The 23,957-nt window shown below is 41.9% G+C and overlaps 1 protein-coding gene across 2 annotated transcripts in view; it reads right to left on the bottom strand.

Annotated features, from left to right (window-relative positions):
* The window catches only part of PDPK1 (3-phosphoinositide dependent protein kinase 1), a 63,263-nt gene that overhangs the window by 34,270 nt on the left and 5,036 nt on the right, over positions 1-23,957 (bottom strand). The gene's annotated exons all lie outside the window — the stretch shown is intronic.

Consider the following 23,957-nt stretch of genomic DNA (forward strand, 5'->3'; position numbering starts at 1 on the left):
AGAGCAGCCTATCTAGTTTTAGAACTTAGGCCACTGAGACTTGCAACAAAATGTTGCAGGGCATCCTCCTCCTCCTCCTGTTTAGGGTTCAAGCAGGGCACCTGATGTTTTCCCTCTTCATTCCATTCGTTGATCCTCTGCCAACTGAAACTCCACTTTCCTTGGGTACTGAGCAGGCTTGGTCCTCTGTGTTGATCAGACAGTTTGTCTACCTTTCTGTGAAACTCAGGGCTTGGCTTTTCAGCAGTCATATTTGGGTTCCAACCCTGTCTATGCTGAGCTTCTAATTTCCTATTAAAAGGAGTGATCGGCAAAATAATTTCCCAACATCATCAACAGCTCAGAATACTGGGCAGAACTGCAAGAGGCTTCTGAGACATGGAGCCTGCAAACTCAAATAGCAGCAGCAGGAAAGGCACAAAAGACTGCCAGCCCTGACGGGCAGGATTAAACACCATTCAGCATGCAAGTCAGAGAACATGGGAAACATTCATGCTATTTTAAGCCCAGCTGCCAGATGTGCCCTTGAACACTTCCATTTTTCAACAATGGGTGACATCAAGAATTGTAAGAGTGTCACAGAGATGCAAAGTAAGCCTCTGCCTAGCCTAAACCATATGAACATCCAGGCATTCCATTTCAGGGAAACAGGCCAGTTAAGCCAGTGGCAATTAATGCTTCAAACAAGTGGACAGGCACTGACAAAATTTAGGGACCTAACTGCTTGAAAACCACAGAAATATCAATAGGAAACGCATGACACTGTTACACGGAGGGAAAGAAAAAGGTAGAATATGTTATAAAAGTTTCCTTTTTAAAACAAAGGAAGCCTTGCACAAACGAGAAAAGAAATAAACAACAGATATCTCCCACCTCAAAAATGTAAGATTAAACTAAAGCAAACCATTAGACTCTGCTAGCCTCCCCCTCAAAAGAAATGAGTGAAGACAGAAATGGTGGGAAAGTAGAACTGCAGCACAGAAAAGCCCACCTGGACTACCCCCCCTGTCTCTTGGACATCGTTTCGTTCCTGTGTGCGCTGAGCCCTAAGGAGCCTGCAGGATCCAATTAGGACAGCTAGGGATAGTAACAACAGGTGGCATGTTTGTTTTCAGAAGCAGAGTACCCTTCACACCCAGTAAGACCTAACCTGGTCTCATATAAGTCTGCCTCAGGCCTTTCACTGCTCCAACTGCTGTTCTTTCCTGCTACACTCCTGCAGATTATTTTCTTAATATCTAAGAATCCAAAGTATTTTTATTTTATATATCAAATTTGTCACCGCCCATCTAGTTAAAAAACAACTCTGGGCAGTTTACAGAAAAGTTAAAATCAATTAAAAATATAATGTAAAATGGTCCTGAATAAACAGAAAATAAATGGTATGTTTATTTAATCTATTTATTTATTATTTATTTATTTACTTGTTTTATATAGCCGCCCGTCTCACTTTTATGTGACTCTAGGCGGCTTACAATAAAAGAAATAAAAATACAAAATACATAATATATAATATAAAACAAAAAATAAAAACACATCTAACCTTTCATGTATTTTGCTACTTCAATAGCATTAATAAGCTCATGGGAAGGATTTCCTCCTGAACATTAAAGCAGCTTCTTGCAATTTATCTGATTAAAGAAACTAGAGAGGAATAAATGGAGAGTCTCACAAAAGAAGTAAAGTAAGATCAGGACTTCTGGGGGGAGGATGGCCCAATTAATGGAGAAGACCACATTTTTCACAATGGTGAAAACCCAGGCAGACTGCAAAGAGCTCCACAAGGACTTCTTCAAACCATGGGAATCAAAGCAAGAAGTGAGAGACAATAAAAGCCAGGGTGAAACGATGTCAGGAGCAGAGGGGCTCCTAAATTCATAAAGATATGGACTAGACATTCTTTTAATGCTGTATTTATAACTGGAAAAGTTTTATTTTTTAAAATATATCTTGTCATACAGTGGGGCAAAAAAGTATTAAGTCAGCCACCAATTGTGCAAGTTCTCCCACTTAAAAAGATGAGAGAGGCCTGTAATTTTCATCATAGGTATACTTCAACTATGAGAGACAAAATGAGAAAAAAAATCCAGAAAATCACATTGTCTGATTTTTAAAGAATTTATTTCCATGGTGGAAAATAAGTATTTGGTCAATATCAAAAGTTCATCTCAATACTTTGTTATATATCCTTTGTTGGCAATGACAGAGGTCAAACGTTTTCTGTAAGTCTTCACAAGGTTTTCACACACTGTTGCTGGTATTTTGGCCCATTCCTCCATGCAGATCTCCTCTAGAGCAGTGATGTTTTGGGGCTGTCGCTGGGCAACACGGACTTTCAACTCCCTCCAAAGGATTTCCATGGGGTTGAGATCTGGAGACTGGCTAGGCCACTCCAGGACCTTGAAATGCTTCTTACGAAGCCACTCCTTTGTTGCCCGGGCGGTGTGTTTGGGATCATTGTCATGCTGAAAGACCCAGCCACGTTTCATCTTCAATGCCCTTGCTGATGGAAGGAGGTGTTCACTCAAAATCTCACGATACATGGCCCCATTCATTCTTTCCTTTACACGGATCAGTCGTCCTGGTCCCTTTGCAGAAAAACAGCCCCAAAGCATGATGTTTCCACCCCCATGCTTCACAGTAGGTATAGTGTTCTTTGGATGCAACTCAGCATTCTCTCTCCTCCAAACACGACGAGTTGAGTTTAGACCAAAACGTTCTACTTTGGTTTCATCTGACCATATGACATTCTCCCAATCCTCTTCTGGATCATCCAAATGCTCTCTAGCAAACTTCAGACGGGTCCGGACATGTAGTGGCTTAAGCAGGGGGACACATCTGGCACTGCAGGATTTGAGTCCCTGGCGGCATAGTGTGTTACTGATGGTAGCCTTTGTTACTTTGGTCCCAGCTCTCTGCAGGTCATTCACTAGGTCCCCCCATATGGTTCTGGGATTTTTGCTCACCTTTCTTGTGATCATTTTGACCCCACGGGGTGAGATCTTGCATGGAGCCCCAGATCAAGGGAGATTATCAGTGGTCTTGTATGTCTTCCATTTTCTAATTATTGCTCCCACAGTTGATTTCTTCACCCCAAGCTGCTTGCCTATTGCAGATTCAGTCTTCCCAGCCTGGTGCAGGTCTACAATTTTGTTTCTGGTGTCCTTCGACAGCTCTTTGGTCTTGGCCATAGTGGAGTCTGGAGTGTGACTGTTTGAGGTTGTGGACAGGTGTCTTTTATACTGATAACAAGGTCAAACAGGTGCCATTACTACAGGTAACGAGTGGAGGACAGAGGAGCCTCTTAAAGAAGTAGTTACAGGTCTGTGAGAGCCAGACATCTTGCTTGTTTGTAGGTGACCAAATACTTATTTTCCACCATGATTTGCAAATAAATTCTTTAAAAATCAGACAATGTGATTTTCTGGATTTTTTTTCTCATTTTGTCTCTCATAGTTGAGGTATACCTATGATGAAAATTACAGGCCTCTCTCATCTTTTTAAGTGGGAGAACTTGCACAATTGGTGGCTGACTAAATACTTTTTTGCCCCACTGTATAATTAATAGAATGCACAAAATTGGGTTACTTGAATGGAATCAACATCCACTATTTAAAGATGCAAATCATATACACACCTTATAAAGTGCAAATGTTTATGAAAACCAGGGATTAGGCATGGGTCAGGGCATTTGTTAGCTCTGCTTGTGACCCACTAATTATTCTTGGAAATAAAAGCTCTAAGAAATAGTACTAAGTGCAAAGTTTTACTTAAATATTATTTTGGCTGGTGTACTTTTAACTGTTTTTTCTAGAATTCATTTCCTTCCAAATCCTTTTATACTTCTGTTGCTTCCCTAAGAATTTCAAGATCTTATATAATGAGTTATTTAGAAAAATAAGGCATTGAGTAATATTAACTTCTATTCAGAGCTTTTTCTAGCCCCGGACGTATCTCCCAATCCTCTGAAATCTTTAAGAATTTGGTTATTTTTAATACCTACTTGAAGGGGATGCGGTGGCGCAGCAACTTAATGATGCTGGAAGTTGCCAGCCAGAAATGGTCGACACTTCAGCAGTTCAAGCCCAAGCTCCATGTGGCAGGGTGAGCTCCCATCTTGCACCCTCAGCTCCTGCCCATCTAGCAGCTCAAAAGTGTAAGCGAGTAGATAGATAGGTACTCTCACCCCGGTGGGAGGAAAAATGCTGGCAGCGCCTTGCATGGGAAAAACGGGAATCGGTTGCCGGTTGCTGGACGCAATGCAATGGAAGAGACTCGATTTCCTGTGACCGCCAGCTGGGTTCCGCCCTAGGAAGGAGGCAATGGCAAACCACTTCCGAAAAAACCTTGCCAGGAAAACTGCAGGGACTCATCCAGGCAGTCTCCGTATTGAAAGCAGTCACGATTGAAAGCAGATTTAAAAAAAACAAAAAACTACTTACGTTTGGCGAGAACCCACCCTGATCCAAGCCATTCCCAGCTTGCTCTATCCCAGCCCAGAGCCTCGGTAAGGTAAGGGATTACCTCCCCTTCAGCTCCCCACAATGGCATATTCCCCCCTGTCTCTGCCCTTCTGGCTGCCCTGCACCGTGCCTGGTGGGGTGCCAAACAGCCCCAGAATCATGTGGCTCTGGGGGTGCTTGCCATGCTGTGGCTCAGGGGTTTCTTGGTGTGCTGCAACTCTAGGGCTGTAAGAAGCTGCTGAGCCACAGCGTGGCACAAAGCCGCAGTGCCCAGGAAGCCCCAGCAATTGTGGCGCAAAGCCATAGTGCCCAGGAAACCCCAGCAAGCATGGCATGAAGCCGCAGTGCCTGGGAAGCTCCAGCAAGTGCGGCGTGAAGCTGCCCCAGCCCAGTCCCAGTCACCCTCGCCACCCTGCACTCAGAGGTCCCTGCCATCCTGTGCTCCACCGGCCCAGCTGGTCTTCACCATCTTCTTGCTCCTGCTGACAAGGCATGCCCGCCCTGGTCCTTCGCAAAGCAGCTGCTGCCACATGAGGCCATCTTCCCCAGGTCTCGCAAGGCAACTGCCGTGCGTGACCTCAGGAAGAAAGACTCATGCGGCCAGCAGCTGCCTCATGATGGGCCAGGCCAGGCATACTTGGTCAACAGCAGGATCAAGAGGACAGCGAAGGTCAGCTAGGGCGGCAGGCACCACGGAGTGCAGGGGGCCAAAAGGGCATAGACTAGGAGGAGATAGATGGGTGGGTGGAGTTGAAGTGCTCCTGCGGTTGTAAGTGTGGGAGGGCTGCCAAGTGCCCGAATTTTGATTATGTGACCATGGGGGCACTGTAACAGCCGTAACTTCAGGGACCAGTCATAAGTCCCTTCATTCAGCACCGCGGTAACTTCGAAAGGTCACTGAACGAATGGTCTTAAGTCGAGGACTACCTGAACTGTAGTTGATTGTGGCTAATCTCAAAAAAGGCTATCCAGAGACCCAGTTAGCATTTTGAGAGGAGACCATCAGGAAATCAAAGAATATAGGCTAGACTAGGAAATCGTACACAGCAGTTATAAACCAAAAAAGTAATGTGGATGTTTCCATGTAGTCACCAGAAATCAAACAGCTTGACTGAAACTTTACTTTTTCTTATTTTATCTCTCCTCAAGAAGACTTAAAGTGTATGCTCTCATTTCAGTGCTCCAAGATTTTATGAAACAGACATCCTTGGAAGTATGCTTATTGAAAACAGACACCAGGCAGATGCCCTTACGGAGGTGTAACCACAGATCACATTTGAAAAGCTACTGGAACAAGACAGCCCCAAAAGATTCCCCTCAAGGAATAACAACTACTCAATAATTATCTCAACAAAAGTCTAGGGTTAGCTGGGACAGTTTGCTAAAAAATGGCTGCTCCTCACTTCAAAAGATCAGTCATCAATCCACCCAGCTTGGTAGTCCAGAAAAAAATTAAAATTGCTTCCTGGCAGCTTGAAAGATTTGTAAGCAGGACAGGCAGTAGGATCTGTGTCTTCTTTCAGCTGCCAATGAGCAGCAAGCAGAACAATTAAATCTTTATTCTCTCTATACGAAAAGGTAATTACATGCCACTGGTTTTGTTATTTGGACCCTGGTGGAGTTACCTATCAACTGGTACTTGACTTATAAAGTTTTGTATGAAGCCTGAAAGATATTACCCTTTACATAATATATGCATTTGCAATGACTGCATTATTTTTTAATATTTTTTAAATACTTCTCCTTAATTCTGCTGTGGAAATGCTAGGAACTGCAATATGTTTTTCTGATCATCATCTTTTCTGGGCCTTTTTACAACCCCTCAGAGATATTTACTAAATTTCAGCAAACAGATGCCCTTTCCTTTCAAGCCAGATCCAGAGACCCTGGAGACCAGACAAATCAGCCCACAGTGCTTATTACCCTGGCAGGATCTAGCAGAGTAGAAAGACTTCAAGCAGACAAGCAGAAAGCCACAACTAAAACACAACGTTGACCTCAATACCCCAGAGCCCAGCCCACACCGGAGTCTCAGAATTTGACAGTGGCAAGGTCTTGGGCTTTTCAGGAGAATGCCAATTCAGGTATTTCCAGTGCTCTTCAGCAAAAGTCTCATCACCTCCATTCACAGCTGCTACCACATTTTCTCCCATCCCTACTGCAGAGGAGTCACACCTGAAATTGCTTGGGCCTCAGCAGCAACCCTCCAGTGTAGGCAAGGTCATTCAGCCTCCTCCTAAGGCTTTGCACAGTATATGATCTAGAATGTTTATAGAGATGTCTGCAAAGATCAAGATTTAAAGGTGACCCCAAAACAGGTGGCTGCATACACAGGTCTTGAAACCCAAAGTAGGAGAAAGACTCATGGGAATCCAAAACAGAAGAACAATTAACCAAAAATAAGGGAACTTCCTGATAAGCATTTGAAAAGTAAAGCAAGGAAAGTTCCTCAAACAAATGGCAACAGTCAAATTACAAATCTGCCTCTTTCATACACAGAGGTAGGAGGCCATTGCCAGGATGCCACACAACACATGCCAACAGTTATTTATAGTAGCCCCAAAATAACATGACCCAGGGAAAGAACTTTCAATCTGCCTGGGCATCTGAGAGTTCTACAAAACACACTCTTGCCCAAATGACTCTCTTTTGCCACAGGTAGCTTTCAACACTGATGTCAGAACCCTCGCAATCAATCACTTGCATTGCTAGTTCGCTTGCTTCGTTTCTGCCATTACAGTAGAGAGGGAGGAAGGGAGAGAAGGTTGGAATGTTAACCGTTAGGTGCAGATGAGCCATTATCTGGCTCTCAGGAATGCCCAAGGTTGTACCAACATGGGAACCTGAGAACATCTTCGACGTGAACAAGAGAGATTCAAAGACAGAAGGGGGGGTGAAATGGGAGTGAGGTAAAACTAAGTTTTGGCGCACACGGGACTCAGTTCCAGCTATGTTTCTAGAGCTGTTCACTACTTTCCAATAAATGAACTTTCCTTTGAACCTGCATTGGCTTCAATGAGAGTTGCTTTCATTGGGAACTGAGTACTGTGGTTCTTACAACCAAGAATGTTCATCAAATCCATGCTCCCCACTTTTGCTTGGCAACATATGGTTTGTTCTGCTCTCAATGAAAGCTGTTTGGCTCAAAAGGTAACCATTTTGCTTCTACAGTATTTTATTCTAGACTGACCATTTAGTTCAGACCGGATAACTGGATTCGCCTGGATCTTGGGAACTTATAAGACTACCTGACTCAGAGCCACACATAATATAGGTATGATACGTACACATTTGCTATTTACGAAGAAGAGAAGCAACTTCACCCAAGCTGGTTAATTTAATTGGTTAATTAATTTAACCAATTAGACAACTATTGCCTATTACTATAATTGGTTCCAGAAATCAAAAAGGTCATACATGAACTTGATAGCCAACTAGAGATGTTCCCAGGGACTTTGTGAAGTGCTCTGACAACAATTTAGTTGTCATTCTTCTCTTCTTTTTATGGCAATCCACTTGGGACCTTTGCTAATCTAGAGTAAAGGTTTCTCAAATACATTTCTCTAAGAGTTACAAGAAAAAGTTATTGTGTACTGAACAAATGAAGATGAATATATATATTTGTGTTTGACCAAGATCAGCTTTGCCCCTCTTTCACTGAAAGTATACATTCCCCAGTTGCACCTTCACTTACAAACACCCAAAGCAAAAATGGGTTGGAGACCAAAAAAATAAGAAGCTTCCCAGAATAGATTTGAGATTTTTATAAATAAAGAAGAATCCCAAATTAACTCCTGAGCAGGGAAAACAAAGGTGAGGGGTGTGGTTTACTCCTTTTGCATCATAATTCTTTGACACTGTGGTTCTTAGCTTTCTAAATAAGCGATGTCCATAGCCACCAACAGCTGTCCATTCCTAGCCTAGATTATTATTCCTACAGCACTGCAGATATTTTTTGTAGTTAGATGGCAGGCAATTGGACTATGATTTATTTATTTAGGCTTCTACATTACTCCAATCAGTCAGATTCTGGGTGGCTTTCAATTCCTACATACAGAAATTCAGGTTAAGGCAACAAAAATACATACGTTGTAAGCCGCCCAGAGTCCCCCATTGTGGGGAGATGGGGGGGACAAGTCTATTAAATAATAATAAATAATAATAATAATAATAAACCACTAATAACAATTCACAAAATGATACAAATCTGAAATCCTAGTTCTCCTCACTGAATATCCAGGCACCACTTCCCTTGATACAATTCCATTCCACCCCTAAAAGATCTGCAGAAGACCCAAGCCCCCAGTACTTTTTGGGATACTAATAGGGAAAGGGCTGTCCTGATCTTCAGGCTGTTCCAGAGCAGGGGACTGCCACCAACATGGCTCAACCCTGGGGTTCCTTATAGCAATACTCTTTCAACAGTGGGATGTACATCGCATTTTCCCTCAAACATCTCAATGGACAGGCAGAATCCACCCAGAGCAGGCAATCTCAGAAACACCCAGGTCCTAAATCATATAGGCTTCTAAAAGTTTTTTAAAAAAACAACCCACCATGAATGGCGTTTGGAATGCACTTCCCACCGTAGTGATGTCACACGACTAAACTGAGTCAAACCCAGTACTGTACCACCCAAGCCACTGCATTTTGAACCAGCTAGAGGTTCTGAACAGTCTTCAAGGGGTGCTCCGCATAGATCAGGTTGTCTAAACATGAAGTGACAATGGCGTGAGTGAATGTCAAGGAAAAAACTCCCATTCCAAGGAAGGACACAAGTGACACCAAAGATGGTATTGTGCAAAGATACTCCTAGTCTTTAGACTAATATTACATTACAGTACCCCCAAGTCCCAAACCCTCACATCTGACTCAGAAGATTATGGCTGACAGCACCAAAGGCTGCTGAGAGACCAGCAGGACTAGGAAAGTTGTACTCCCCTATCCCAGTCCCACCACAGGTCATCCATAAGAGCAACCAATGGAATTTCTGCCCAATACTGAGCCTAAATCTCAGTGAAAAGGGGCCCAAAGAAACTGCTTCATCTACAGCTCTCTACAGCTGCAACCCCACTACCTTCTCAACAACCTTCCCTAAAAAGGAGAGGCTGGTGACAGGCTGATAGTTGTCCACATCAAGTGATGGGTTCTTAAGGAGGAGGTACATCACCACTATCATCTTCAAGGCAGGTAGCATTCTCTTTCTCAATGATACATTAACCACTGCTTGAATCCAGTCTGTCACCTCCCTGATAGCTTTCACCAGAGTGAGGCAAGAATTCAATTCACAGGGGACCGAGCTAACATTACAGAAGTCTCTATTAACTTTCTTAGGATCAACAGCCTAATCTCACAAGGAAGGACTCATATCCACTTATGCGCAGCACACTGTCTTTACTACATAACACAATATCTGGCTGGCTCTAGAAAGGGTGTGCACAGAACAGGAAACATGTTTTGTTTTGAACTTGGAATAAAACACTTCACTTAAAATGTTCTATTGGAATGTTCCAAATTGGCTGCATCCCAACTGGACAAAACCTTGAAATTTTGAGTGCTCTGCCTATAGGAAACAGTGGGTATTTAAAACAAAACCCCTGCTCTCTAGTTTTAACACCACAGGCTAAAGAGAATATAAAAGTAACAGTCCATGCTGATTACTCGCTGTCACCCAACATTGCAAAACATTGGATGATACTTTAATTAATTAATTAACCCTAATTAATTAATTAATTAATTAAAAAACCAAATGCCTGGGAAATGTTTTCTATAGGGATCTTTAATTGAGAAAAAAAAATCCCTAAAATAAGCAAGCAAGGACATTTAAGGAGAGGAGGTGGAAATCCCTCTCAACCTACCAATCCTTTTGATTATTATCAAGCCAGTGTCAGCTCTTAGCAGCTCTTAGATTTTTTCCAGGACACTCTGTGCCCACCTAGCCTTACCAATCCTTATCCTGCTTTAAAACTAAGACATGCGGGAGACTTCCAGTGAGGAATGGCGAGCTAATACATCTCCAAATGAGCAGAGACAACACAGCGACGACCAAAGGACCAGCAGGTAGACTGGCCCCAGAACCTCTCTGGATTGCCCACTTGTATTCTGGATAGCTGCTCCTCACAAGGAAACCGCAGGATAGTGGTTTCCCATGTATTTCAGCACCAGGAGACAAAGGGAAACCATCATGCTCTCAACGGCAGCGGCACCTTTTAAAGGACACTGGGTTTGCTAACTCACTTTTTTTTTGTTTCTATACACACACACACCTTTTTTTGTTTCTATACACACACACCTGTCCACATACCCACCCACCCACCCACCCTTTCACAGTGCCTGGAGGCTGTGGGGGTCTGGAGGGGGAACAATAAGCTTCAACTGAATCCTGGTAAGGTGGAGTGGCTGTAGACTGGAGGCCCCTCTGTATCCGAGAACTTACCATCTTTGGTTTTGGATGGCCTCGCACTGCCCCAAACAGACACATCTGGGGGTCTTCCTGGACTCGCGACTAGTTCTCGAAGAGCAGGTGGCAGTTGTGGCCAGGAGGGCCTTTGCCCACCTTCGGGTGGTGTGCCAGTTACGTCCCTTCTTGGACCAGGAGGCCCTCTGTTCAGTCACTCATGCCCTGGTCATCTCTTGGTTAGACTATTGCAATGCACTCTACGAGGGGACGTGGTGGCACAGTGGCTTAATGACGCTGAAAGTTGCCGGCCAGAAATGGTCGACACTTCAGCGGTTTGAGCCCACCTCCGCGCAGCAGAGTGAGCACCTGTCTCATCCCCAGCTTCTGCCAACCCAGCAGCTCAAAAACATACGTGAGTAGATAAATGGGTACTCTCACCCCGCTGGGAGGAAAAATGCTGGTGGTGCTTGCACGGGAGACAGGGACCAGTTGCCGGTAACACGGAAGCCGCGCACGCCCGAAAAAGGCACGAAGCAAAGGAAACCCCACCTCCTGCGCTCGCCAGCTGGGCTCTGCTCTAGGAAGGAGGCAATGGCAAACCACTTCCGAAACACCTTGCCTTGAAAACTGCAGGGACTCATCCAGGCAGTCGCCGTAGAATCGGTAACTATTGAGTGCGGATTAAAAAAAAAAAAATGCACTCTACATGGGGCTAGCCTTGAAAAGTTTCCAGAAGCTACAACTGGTTCAAAATGCAGCTGCGTGGATATTAGGTGCCCCTAGGATATTAGGTGAACCGAGAACTACTGGATGTACAAGCTGGGTTTTGAAGAGGCAGCGGAACTAGAGATGAAATTGCCAACACTCGCTGGATCATGGAGAAAGCACGAGAGTTCCAGAAAAACATCTACTTCTGCTTCATTGACTATGCAAAAGCCTTTGATTGTATGGATCACAACAAAGTGTGGAAAATTCTTAAAGAGATGGGGGTACCAGACCACCTTACCTGTCTCCTAAAAAATCTGTAAGATCTAAAGAGTCTCTTGATGAGGGTGAAAGAGGAGAGTGCAAAACCTGGCTTGAAACTCAACATTAAAAAAACTAAAATCATGGCATCTGGACCCATCAATTCCTGGTAAATAGAAGGGGTAGAAATGGAAGCAGTCACAGACTTTATTTATTTGAGCTCCAAGATCACCACAGACCGAGACTGCAGCCATGAAATTAAAAGACGCTTGCTCCTTGGGAGGAAAGCTATGGCAAACCTGGACTGCATATTAAAAAGCAGAGACGTCACCTTGCCGACAAAGATCCGCATAATCAAAGCTATGGTTTTTCCAGTAGTAATGTATGGCTGTGAAAGCTGGACCATAAGGAAGGGTGAGTGCCGATGAATTGATGCCTTTGAATTATGGTTGTGGAGAAGACTCTTAGCAGTCCCTTGGACCGCTAGGAGGTCAAACCAGTCAATCCTAAAGGAAATCAACCCTGACTGCTCATTGGAAGGATTGATACTAAAGCTCAAGCTCAGATACTTTGGCCACCTAATGCGAAGAGAGGATTCTTTGGAAAAGACCCTGATGCTGGGAAAGATTGAAGACAAAGGGAAAAGGGGACGCCAGAGGATGAGATGGTTAGATAGCATCACCAAAGCAATGAACATGAAATTGAGCAAACTCCAAGAGGCAGTGAAGGACAGGAAGGCCTGGCGCGATATGGCTCATGGGGTCACGAAGAGTCGGACATGCTTAACGACTGAACAACAAGGATGGCACATGTAAAACCTTTGCTGCGGGAGCTGCATTGGGTGCCAGTTTGCTTCCAGGTCCAATTCAAGGTGTTGGTTATCACCTTTAAAGCCCTACATGGCATGGATCCAGGTTACCTGAGGGACCATCTCATCCCCATTACATCAATCCGTCATACCCGGTCAGGCAGAGAGGGCATGTTGCGGATCCCATCAGCAAGGGAATGTCAACTGGCAAGGCCCAGGAAGAGAGCCTTCTCTGTCGTTGCCCCCGCCCTTTGGAGTATTCTCCCCTCAGAGGTGCAGCAGGCCCCTACCCTCCTGGCTTTCCAAAAAGATTTGAAGACCTGGCTCTGTCAGTGTGCATGGGGTAATATGGACTCTACCTGCCCCTGGGGGTGGTCCTGATGATGCTTCCTGGGATTATTTGCCAATTTTCTAGCTTCTTGGAATTTATTTATTTTTAGGATTGCTTTTATGTTGTATTTTAATGAATTTTTATCTTGTTGTAAACCGCCCAGAGTCGTTTCACGAGATGGGCGGTGACAAATTCGATGAACATATTTACTTATTTATTAAAGATTACAATCAGAAAACATTAAAACTAATACAAACTACAAAAAATATAATTAAAAAAATAAAAAGTGTAGAAAAGAAAAAAAGAAAAGAAAAAGGAATGAAAAGAAAAATTAAAAAAGGAAAAAAAGAAAGTATATAAAGAAATAACTTCTGCCTTCATCACAAGTATAAACAATTTTAGTAACTTATCAACATCTCTTAAAATACAACAATACTCTCTTTATCCCATATCTCATCTCTTAACTATAAACAAAATCTAAAAGCCTCATCATTTATTTCTTATCAGCAAAAGTCCATTAAGGGTTACCAGAAATAACTGCATATCTATTTTAACCTTGATCAAATAAGCCAACTCTATATTCCTTCCCTGTACTTTTAACAATCTTGGTTTTTAATCCCTTCAAATAATGTCCTAGAACTTTTTTTTTTTTGTCCCATCTCAGAGAAACCTTCAAGACTTTAACAAGATCTATTTTGAACATCCAGTAAGAAAAGGTTACCCAAATCACTCTTCTGGTTTAATAGTCGTATATCCCCTTTAAATATTAAGACATCAACCGGTTTCATTTGTATGTCCAGTATATCACCTTGTTCCATATCATTCTTGTAACATGTCATATTTAAATCCACATTCAAATCAATTTCAGTCTTATCCAGTATAGCTTGTTCTTCTTCTGTAACATCATTAACACACCATCTATCTATGGTATCAGATATTCTTAAAATTAATTCCTGAGTCCATTGTTCAAAAATATTCTTCCAAATATCCACTGTTAAAGTATTTTGCTCCATTCTTTGTTAACAAGTTGAATTTAAGCATTCTTCTCCTTTAATTGTAATCTTTATTTTCTTCTAGTTCCTTCTAGTGTCTAACCTTCAAAGTCCCATCCTATCATGTTTTTTTTTTCTCCAAAGAACCCAAACAAACAGAGTTTCCCATGGGAAGGATTTTTATAATTAATTTTAAATTTTTATTCCAAATCCATTTGGACCCTTAGTCCGCTATTAACTTTCCAAAATCAACACTCTTTTGCTGTTTATTCCAAAAAATACTATTTTTCCAAGTCCTTGTAATTGTATTTAAAACTTCTTTCTTTAAGGAGAAGGAGACTCACCCAGTGAATGCAATAAAAACTTGCTGTTCCAAAGGCTCTTAATATTTCCAAAGCAGTAAAAAATAATTCCAAAAGTGATTAAGAAATGAGGCTTGGTCAAGCTTTTTGTCCATAAAAGGCTACATTATAACTGTGAGCTTAGATGGTATCCCTCAACTCCCAGCCGTTCAACTCATAAGCCAACCACAAAACCTCAGTTCCTGCAGTCTACTCACAAGGAGCAGCTGTCCAGAGTGCACGTGGGCAATCTCATAATCAATCCTTTCTCCGGAGAGATTTCACTGGCCAGGATCCAGCATCCAGCTGCTGATCTCCGCCATAAACGCTGTCCCACTTCAGCAGGGACATCTAGCTCGCCATGGTGTTCACCAGAAGTCAGGTTCACTAACTCACTTTCTAATCACTTTTGGAAATTATTTATTTAACTATCTTAAGGCTATTAGATATCTTCAAAATGACAAGTTTGCAAAGCCACATGGTGACTTTACCTTCATTCCAAAATAAAAGAAAAATTAACTATAAGCTTAAGAATTTAAAGAATTTGAAACAAATGGCAAAAAACTAAATAAAATTTTAATCCGTTCATTATAAATGAATTAAGGGACCAGATGAATTTGGAACATTAGGACTTTTGCTATAAGATTTTGGAAATAATTATATAAATAAATAGCACCTTCATGGGAATTAAATTGTTTAATCTATTTGAAGCCATAACAGAAACTTGAGACTTTATGATTTCAATAATTGGACACTAGAGGGGACTAACAATTCCAGGCATAAAAGGAAAAGGACAGACAGACTTGCCTTTTGTCTTTGGTCAGCACTGAGACAAAATGACAGAAAATGGTATGACATTTGAAATACTTCAGGAGATATATGAAGAATTGGGACAGAAACTAGCAAGTACAATGTCAGCAATAATGTCTGTTTCTATGGATAGATAATGTCCAAAAATATCAAAGAAGAAATGACAGATGAGAAAGAGAATATTTTGGAAGACCTACTGGATAAAGAGCAGAAACAACCTCATTGATTCAGAAATATTAGACTATAGAGAAATTACTGAAATACTGGAAAATAAAAAAAATGTGGATTATAAGACAGAGATGACAGTTAAAGTGGAAATACAAATGACAAGACAAGAGAATGACGTGGAGAATACTTACTGGATTTACAAAAAAGGTTTGCTAAAGCCTCAAAGAAACTTTTGAGATGGGAAAAAGAAAAACCGAAGAGAGATCAAATCCTACAACATCTGAATGAATTAAAGATCAAGATTGCCAGAAGCAAAAGGAAAGAGTACAGTGGTACCTCGGGTTACGAATTTAATCCGTTCCGTGACACTGGTCGCAACCCGATTTGTTCGCAACCTGAAGCAAATTTTCCCATAAGGTTCAATGTAATTACCATTAATCCGTTCCGGCGTCCACGGACCACGTGTCAAGGGTGGAAAAACGGCCGCGGACCACGCGGCAGGGCAGAAAAACGGCCGCGGACCGCGCGGCAGGGCGGAAAAATGGCCGCGGACCATGTGGCACAGGCAGAAAATGGCTGCGGACCATGTGGCACGGGCGGAAAAATGGCCGTGGACCACGCGGCACGGCGGAAAATGGCCGCGGACCACGCGGCAGGGCGGAAAAACGGCCGCGGACCACGCGGCAGGGTGGAAAAACGGCCGCGGACCATGTGGCACAGGCGGAAAATGGCTGCGGACCATGTGGCACGGGCGGAAAAATGGCCGCGGACCACGTGTCACAGGCGGGAAATGGCCGCAGACCACGTGTCACGGTGGAAAATGGCTGCGGATCCAGTTCGTACCCCAAGGCGGAGTTCGCAAACCGAGGTAAATTTTTGTGGCCAGAGCTGGTCGTAACCCGAAAAGTTTGTAAGCAGAGGCATTCGTAACCCGAGGCACCACTGTACAAAGCTGGTTCATTTGATCAAGGTTAAGCTAAGACATGTTTCTATAAAACTCTGGGAATCCTTATGGACTTTTTGCTGACACCAGGACTGAAATGTTAATGATTTATGGATTTCCATATGGATGGTTTTGGGAAGAAGAGATAGTTGCATATAACCTTATAGGGGGTGAAGAATTATTAAGCTTGTTTGTACTTGTGATGAAGATCAGAAGTCACTTATTTAAATGTTTCTTTTCTCTTTTTTAAAGGTTTCCCTCTTTTTCCTTTCTCTTGTACTTTCTATTCTCTTTATTTTTTTTTCTGAGTTTAGTTTGTATTCTTTTGTTTTTTAAAAAATCTTCAAAAATTATATTCATATAAAAAAGGCAATTAAAAGACTACTAAAATTGGGATAGAAGTGACAAGTAGCCATATATTCACCAGTAAAATTCCACCAGCAACACTAACAGCAATACAGTCTTATCACAGTTAGCTGTCACAGTAGTTCAAGCTCCATCCAGCAACACAGCAAAATCTATAATGGCCCTTCAGATTTAAGCCATGTGCAAAAGTAAGTGCACCAGCACATCCTCCTTTTCATCATCTCTTCCACCTAAGCCAATGGAACATGACCAGTCTCTACTATTGTATTGGTTTAGGTTTAAAAAAAAACACGCATAAAAAGTTCAATCATAACATTTGCTCAGAACGCTAAAGTTCTGTTCTGAATATGGAGTGGAATATTTTGTTCCAGGCTTAAAACATGGTTGTTATTTCAAGTACAGAACACTGGGAATGCTGAACTTCAGGCATATTATACAGTATGCTAAACCTTGGTTAACAAGACCAAAAGGATGCAGTCACACAACATGCTGTATCATAGAATCATAGAAGATAAGGGTCAAATGCAACCTTGGAGATCATCTAGCCCAACTCCCTGCCCAGTATAGAAATCTACTGCTACAAAACCCTTGATAGCCATCCAACCTCTACTTAAACACCTCCAGCAAAGGAAAGCCCACTGCCTCAGAAGTTTTTTCCCCAAGCCGTTATCATCTTGCTTCCTTTCCACTGGATACACACCAGTTTGTCAATGTCCTTCCTAAAATGCAGTGCCCATATCCAAATCTTCTGGTAACTATTGCATTGTGTTCAAGGTGCTTACAGATCAATTTCTTTATGATTTCCTCTATAATTTTCTCAAAATACCAATGTTAGACTGGGTGCTGTCTTACTCTCTGGATCCTCTTATTTATCTTTTCAATAACAGTAGTTGGATCTTTTAATTAATAAACCAACCAGATAAACTATCAGGTAAGTGTCCATCATGTCATGAAAGATATGATTCAATACACCTCATAAAAATGAATGTGCTAGAACTTAAACCAAACAGCAATACTGTACTGTGCATTCAAATTTTCTATAACACTGCAAAATTATATATTCAACATCCATCATGGGAATCAGATTACAGGCTGCTCTGAGATCTAACTTGGTAAAAATATTTGGTTTCTGCAGTTCTAAGGGAATGGACATGAGGGGGAGGATATAACGGTAGCTATTGGCTCCTAAGTTTTTAAGCTCTGAAAACAGCCTCCAGGTACCACAGCTTGTCCTGGACTCCTGCTTTTCATCTGCTTCCTATGTGGTATTCCCTCCCAGCAGCAAGGCAGTACTGGACTCCCAGAGCATGTACAGAGTGAGGCTCAGGATCTCTTTCGCATACAGAACGTTCAGGGCATTCTCCCACAGATGCTCAGCATTCAGAGACATACTGGAATTTAAGTCCTGTGACAAACCACTCTAGGCTAGAAAGTTAAAACAAAGTAACAGAAATTTAAATGTTCATTTAATTTTTAAATGATTTTTTTCTTATTAAAAATAATTAAAAATCACAAATACGTTGAACTGTTTCATCAGTTAATCTACTTACTTATGGAATGTGCATCACCAATGGTATACTATTAAATCAAAGGAACATTAATATTAGAACAAATATTAAAATAGATTTTAAAAACCTATCACTAACAATTTTAAAATCCTAATTCAGTTATAAGTGCATACACAGCCACCAGCTTAGATACCATTTTCCATTTGATGGGAAATGGTTCTTGCTTCTTAAAAGCTCCTGTTACAGTTTCTGTCACAGATAAGATGATATCACTCAGTCAAATACAGTATAGAAAAACAGAGGCTGGAGACAGGATATCTGCTACCAGCTACTTTACCAGTCTTTCTTCCACTACTATATTCAATCATTAAAAAATCCTTAAAGACCTGATTAACCTGAAAATGACTCATATGGTGGCTTCTATCCTACTATTTTTGGAACATACATCAACTTAGGTGGGCATGGCCCTAAAAACAGCTTTTTCTCACTCAGCCCATCCAAAATATCACTTAAAACTTTTCAAAATTAACCAGTGTCATTATGTCAGAGTGACCTTCAAAAACTACTCAACTTTTTACTTAAAACTCTTGACTTTGCTAAAGTATCTATTAGGAAATAACAGGTTTCGTTACACGGCTTCAATTTTGCTATTTTTTGTTATTTTAGGATGAGTGGTTCCTTTGTACAGAAAGGTAGCTGGCAACTCTAGGGATAATATTAGGAAAGCTGTAGGTCAGACCTGTACAACTTTTAGAGGGGAAAGGGCCATCTGATAAATTAAAAATCATCTTGGGCTGCAAAGGAAAAGAATACCTGACACGTTGATCAGCTGTTTGGTGGCTAATGGAACAGCAGCCAGGCTTGGAGGAGTTCAGCAGCGCATCTTTTGGGGTAGCAGCAATGGCGGCAAATTTATTACTTTTTAAAAAACACCAGTCAACCACACAAAGCTTCTTGGCGGGCCACATAGTGTTGTGCAGGCCTGCTATAAATCAGAATGGTGTATTCTGTTGCTGCCTGAATCAGCATCCAGCTACTCCATGAAAAAAGTAAAATATTAACAGGTAGTAAAAAGGAGGATCCAGGGAGCAAGATAGCAGCCAGTATAACACTGAAACCTGGGAAAATTATAGAAGAGATCATAAAGAGATTGCCCTATAAGTACCTTAAACACAAGGCAGTAGTTATTAGATGTCAGGTCTTATCTGTCAGGAACAGGTCTTGCCAGAAGGTCAAAACCCTTCTCATTTTTGGATTGAGTAACTTCCTTAGTAGATTGTGGGAATGCTGTAGATGCAATATACCTTGCTTGTAGCAAGCATTTGAGAACATACCCTATGAATGCTGTTGAGCAAGCTAGTAAAATGCAAGCTGGACGACCAACAATTAAGTGGATACATAAGGAGCTTGAAAATTGTACTCAAAGGGTATTCATCAATGGTTCTTCATTGAATGTGAAAATGGTATCAAATGGGATACCCACAAAGCTCAGTCTTGATTCCTCTAATTTTTTATATTTTCAATAATGACTTGAATGGAGAGGTGGAAGGAGGGTGCTTATCAAATCTGCAGATGACACAATATTGACTAGGATAACTAATGTCTGGTAAAACAGAAATAAAATTCAAAATGGCCTTAACTGGATAGGGTAATGGGCTGAAAATAACACAATGAAACCTAACAGAAACAAACTGATTTTTTTATTTAGGTAACAAAAATCAAATCAAGTGGTATAGGATGGGAGATACCTGGCATGGCAGAAGAACTTGTGAAAAAGATCTTGATAAAGTATTTGATTAGAAACTGAGTATGAGTCAACTATATGATGTACCTAGGAAACATAATTTCTGTTTGCTTTCCTCCAATTCATGAGGTGGCATGGGAGTACATAAGAATATTTTGCTTTGACCTGACAGCTGACAAATTAGACACCCTCTAATTGCTTCAGTAATGAGGCTGGCTTGTGATACTGTTGCTGTCCTTACAACTTTAATATAGGACAAGCTAAGAACAGTAATTGGTGGATTTTCTGCTGGCAGGAAAAACATATACCAACTGCTCTCCCTAATATGAGGTGGACTGGGAGCAAGTTTTGACAAATGATTAGACCTGTCAGAACCTGATTTGCAGGGTGAATGAGGACTTCTGTTTCTCCTGTTTCACCAGGAATTCTCCACTCACTCTCAGATCAGATGCTACAACCACCACCCAATCTGTGGATGAACTGCAAATTATATTTTTCTCATTGCCCTCTTGTGTCACTCTCTCTTGATCTGTCTCTCTCACATTACAATTCATTATCTCCACTGTCAATATTGTAATCAAAAGCTGCAGCTTTGGCCAGCAAACACAGGAGAGTCTGCATTACTTTGGTCCATGAGTGCAGCTAACCTTTTGATGCAACAGTTTAATACATGGGAAGGGAAGATATAATTTTGTACAGAGAGGCCCCTTTCTCCCAAAAGCAGTTGCAAGGGCTGAAATGTGTGTGCATTTATGCTACAGTCAAAAGTAACCAATAGAAGCTGCGCAGATCCCAGCCCCTGAACGCATCATCCCATTTGCTGCCAAAGCACCACAAATTCTGTGTATAGTAAACCTTATGTTAGGAGAAGATGGAAAACACCACTTTAAATTGGATCAGATAAATACGAAAGTGGTTTCAGCAGTGGGCCAAAAATGAAAAAAGGGCTGCATCATGTGGGTAGTCCTTAAAGAACAGGTAGTGAGGCATCTTTGAGCTGCTCCTAGGGGATAAGCAGATGACCCCTCAGGTTATAGCAAAAGAAGTATAGTTAACAAAAGTACCACCCTTTAAGAAGGTCCAGAAAAATTGGAACAGGTTCTAGGAACACAAACGGGATGACCAAAGGATTAGAAACTAAGCCTTACAAAAAGGCATCAAAGGAGCTGGGTACATTAGTAAATGAGTTGAAATATGATAGCTTGGTCTCAGTGGCCTCTCCAACTCTAAGATCCTGTGCCAAGCTAGTAAGGATCTAGACCTCTCAGCATATAAGTTTCCAAACCAGAGTAAATGAAATATTCCCATGACTGGGTTTGGCTGTATTTTTATCATGTTTAATTTCATATTTGCATTTTATTATGTTGGCTCGTATATTCTGAAATCTTTACAATTGGTACAATTATATTTTTTAATGTGCACCAAGGGTTGGTAACCTGATGTATTACAACTTCCATAATTTCTTGCTGTTGACCATGCTGCCTGGGATGTCCCATGTTAATCTCAAGAAAAGCATAACCAATGAAATGAATATGCACTGAATAAAAAATGAACAGGAATCTTTCCAATTGTGTAGCTAATTATTTCTAAACCACCCTAAGTAGATAAGATCTTTTAGTATCTGATATTTACAGTGTTTGATTTTCCATCTGATTTAATTTCACTTCTTTCTTTTCACAAAGTTAATGCTTAAAACAAAAGATTGACATAGTATGTAAGGATGGGTTAAAGTACACCTTCCATAGAATTTAAAACCAGGACACGTGACTGATCCCTCCAAGACAAGGACTCTGAAAGCAGACATTGTGTATAGCAGCCATCACAAGTGGAAGTAACATTGTTCATACCTATCTGAAACCCAGGACTATGATAACATTCATCAAAGTGTGTGGCATATAAAGAACCAGCAGCAAGAAAGGAAACAATATCCATAGTGCAAGCAAAGAAAATACCCAACTGGCTCCGAAGGAATTACCAAAAGATCTGCCTAGTAAGGCTAGACAGAGAAGCTGAAGCCGAGCTAGTCAGTCACCGAGATCTAACAGCCACCATTCCCACATTAATATGATCCTCTGTATTTATTAAACAGTAATGGAAAGCAAGCTGTTTTAGAGCAGCAAGCCTACCTAAAGGAATCTGAGAAATGCAGTGCAAACAGATGTACCCCACTGTATGCCGGAGCATGTGAAAACGGGCAGATGCTTTCCAAAGACTGCCAAGAATAAATTTCAAAAACAAGTAGGCAAAACTTAGACCAGATTCATTCCTGATCACCTGGATGGAGATGGAGCTGACAGGGAAGGGTTCATTCCACCTCTTCTGTTTAGAAGGCAGGGCTTAAATTCTTTAATCTTCCTCTTCCCCAAATGGCTTGCCCTCAGCTCCATTTTAGTCTGAGGTATTATAAAAGAAAGAAAAGAAGATAGTAATCGTAAAAGAAAAAAGGGGCGAAGAAAAACTTTTAGAAAGGAAAAAGCTGTACGCTTTCATGCAGAGAGAGATCGCTCTTTCCGTTCTTTGTCCTTCTCTTCTGAGCAGCGCTAGGCATGCAAATTCACCACTAGAAGCGCAGCCAGGTTTTGCGTGACATTTTTCGCAGCCAATCAGAGTGAGGGTAATGCAACAAGCCAGCTCCTACCAGACTCATCCACTTTTGAGCAGCATCAGCTGTGGAGAGCCGGGAGGACCCACATCACAAGAGTGCACTCCCACCCCTCCTCAGAAGTGGCAGAGCAACATTTCACCAGTGCGCTGCCCCATAATGAGGAGCTGGGTACCCAGCTGAAAAGCAGAAGCAGGTAGAGGAACCAGTTGGCTCCAACTGTGGTGCTCTCTGGCAGGCTTCCTTCCCATCTGGAACCACTGATGGCCTTGGCGAGCAAGTGGTGGTGGCAGAGGCATCTGCAAGAATCCAGCAGCTTTCCTCACCTGCTTTTCCCCAGGGGAAGCAGGGCATGTACAGTGCATTTGGAAAGTTTTCAGACCCCCTTCCCTTTTTTCAATTTTGTTATGTTGCAGCCTGATACTACAATCATTCAAATTCATTTTTTTCCTCATTAATCTACACTCAATACCCCATAATGACAAAATGAAAACAGAATTTTAGAAATGTTTGCAAATGTATGAAAAAGGAAAAACTGAAATATCACATTGGCATAAATATTCAGACCCTTTGCAACAACACTTGAAATTTAGCTCAGGTACCTCCCATTTCTCTTGATCATTGCTGAGCTGTTTCTACACCTTGACTGGAGTAAATTAAATTGATTGGACATGATTTGGAAAGGCACACACCTCTCTATAGAAGGCCTCACAGCTGACAATGCATACTGTATCAGAGCAAAAGCCATGAGGTCAAAGGAACTGCCTGTAGAGCTCAGAGACAGGATTATTGCAAGGCACAGATCTGGGGAAGGCTACAAAAAAAATTCTGCTGCACTGAAGGTTCCCAAGAGCACAGTGGCCTCCGTAATTCTCAAATGGAAGAAATTTGGCACAACCAGGACTCTTCCAAGAGCTGGTCGCCTGGCCAAACTGAGCAATCGGGGGAGAAGAGCCTTAGTAAGAGAGGTGACCAAGAACCCGACTGAGCTCCAGAGATCCTGTGTGGAGATGGGACCAAGTTCCAGAAGGACAACCATCACTGTGGCCCTCCACCAATCTGGACTTTATGGGGGAGTGGCTAGATGGAAGCCTCTCCTCAGTGCAAAACACATGAAAGCCCGCTTGGAGTTTCCAAAAAAGCACCTGAAGGACTCTCAGACTGTGAGGAACAAGATTCTCTGGTCTGATGAAACCAAGATTGAACTGTTTGGCCTCAACTCTAAATGTTATGTCTGGAGGAAACCAGGCACGGCTCATCGCCTGCCCAATACCATCCCAACAGTGAAGCATGGTGGTGGCAGTATCAGCATGGGGGTATTTTTCAGCAGCAGGGACTGGGAGACTGGTCAGGGTTGAGGGTAGGCTGAATGGAGCAAAGTACAGAGATATCCTCAATGAAAACCTGTTCCACAGCGCTCAGGACCTCAGACTGGGCCAAAGGTTCACCTTCCAACATGACAACGATCCTAAGCACACAGCCAAGACAACACAGGAATGGCTTAGGGACATCTCT

Source organism: Python bivittatus, unplaced genomic scaffold (assembly GCF_059951505.1).
Source record: "Python bivittatus isolate LINGU-HERP-01145 unplaced genomic scaffold, Pbiv_v1 ctg000030_np1212, whole genome shotgun sequence".
NCBI lineage: Eukaryota > Metazoa > Chordata > Lepidosauria > Squamata > Pythonidae > Python > Python bivittatus.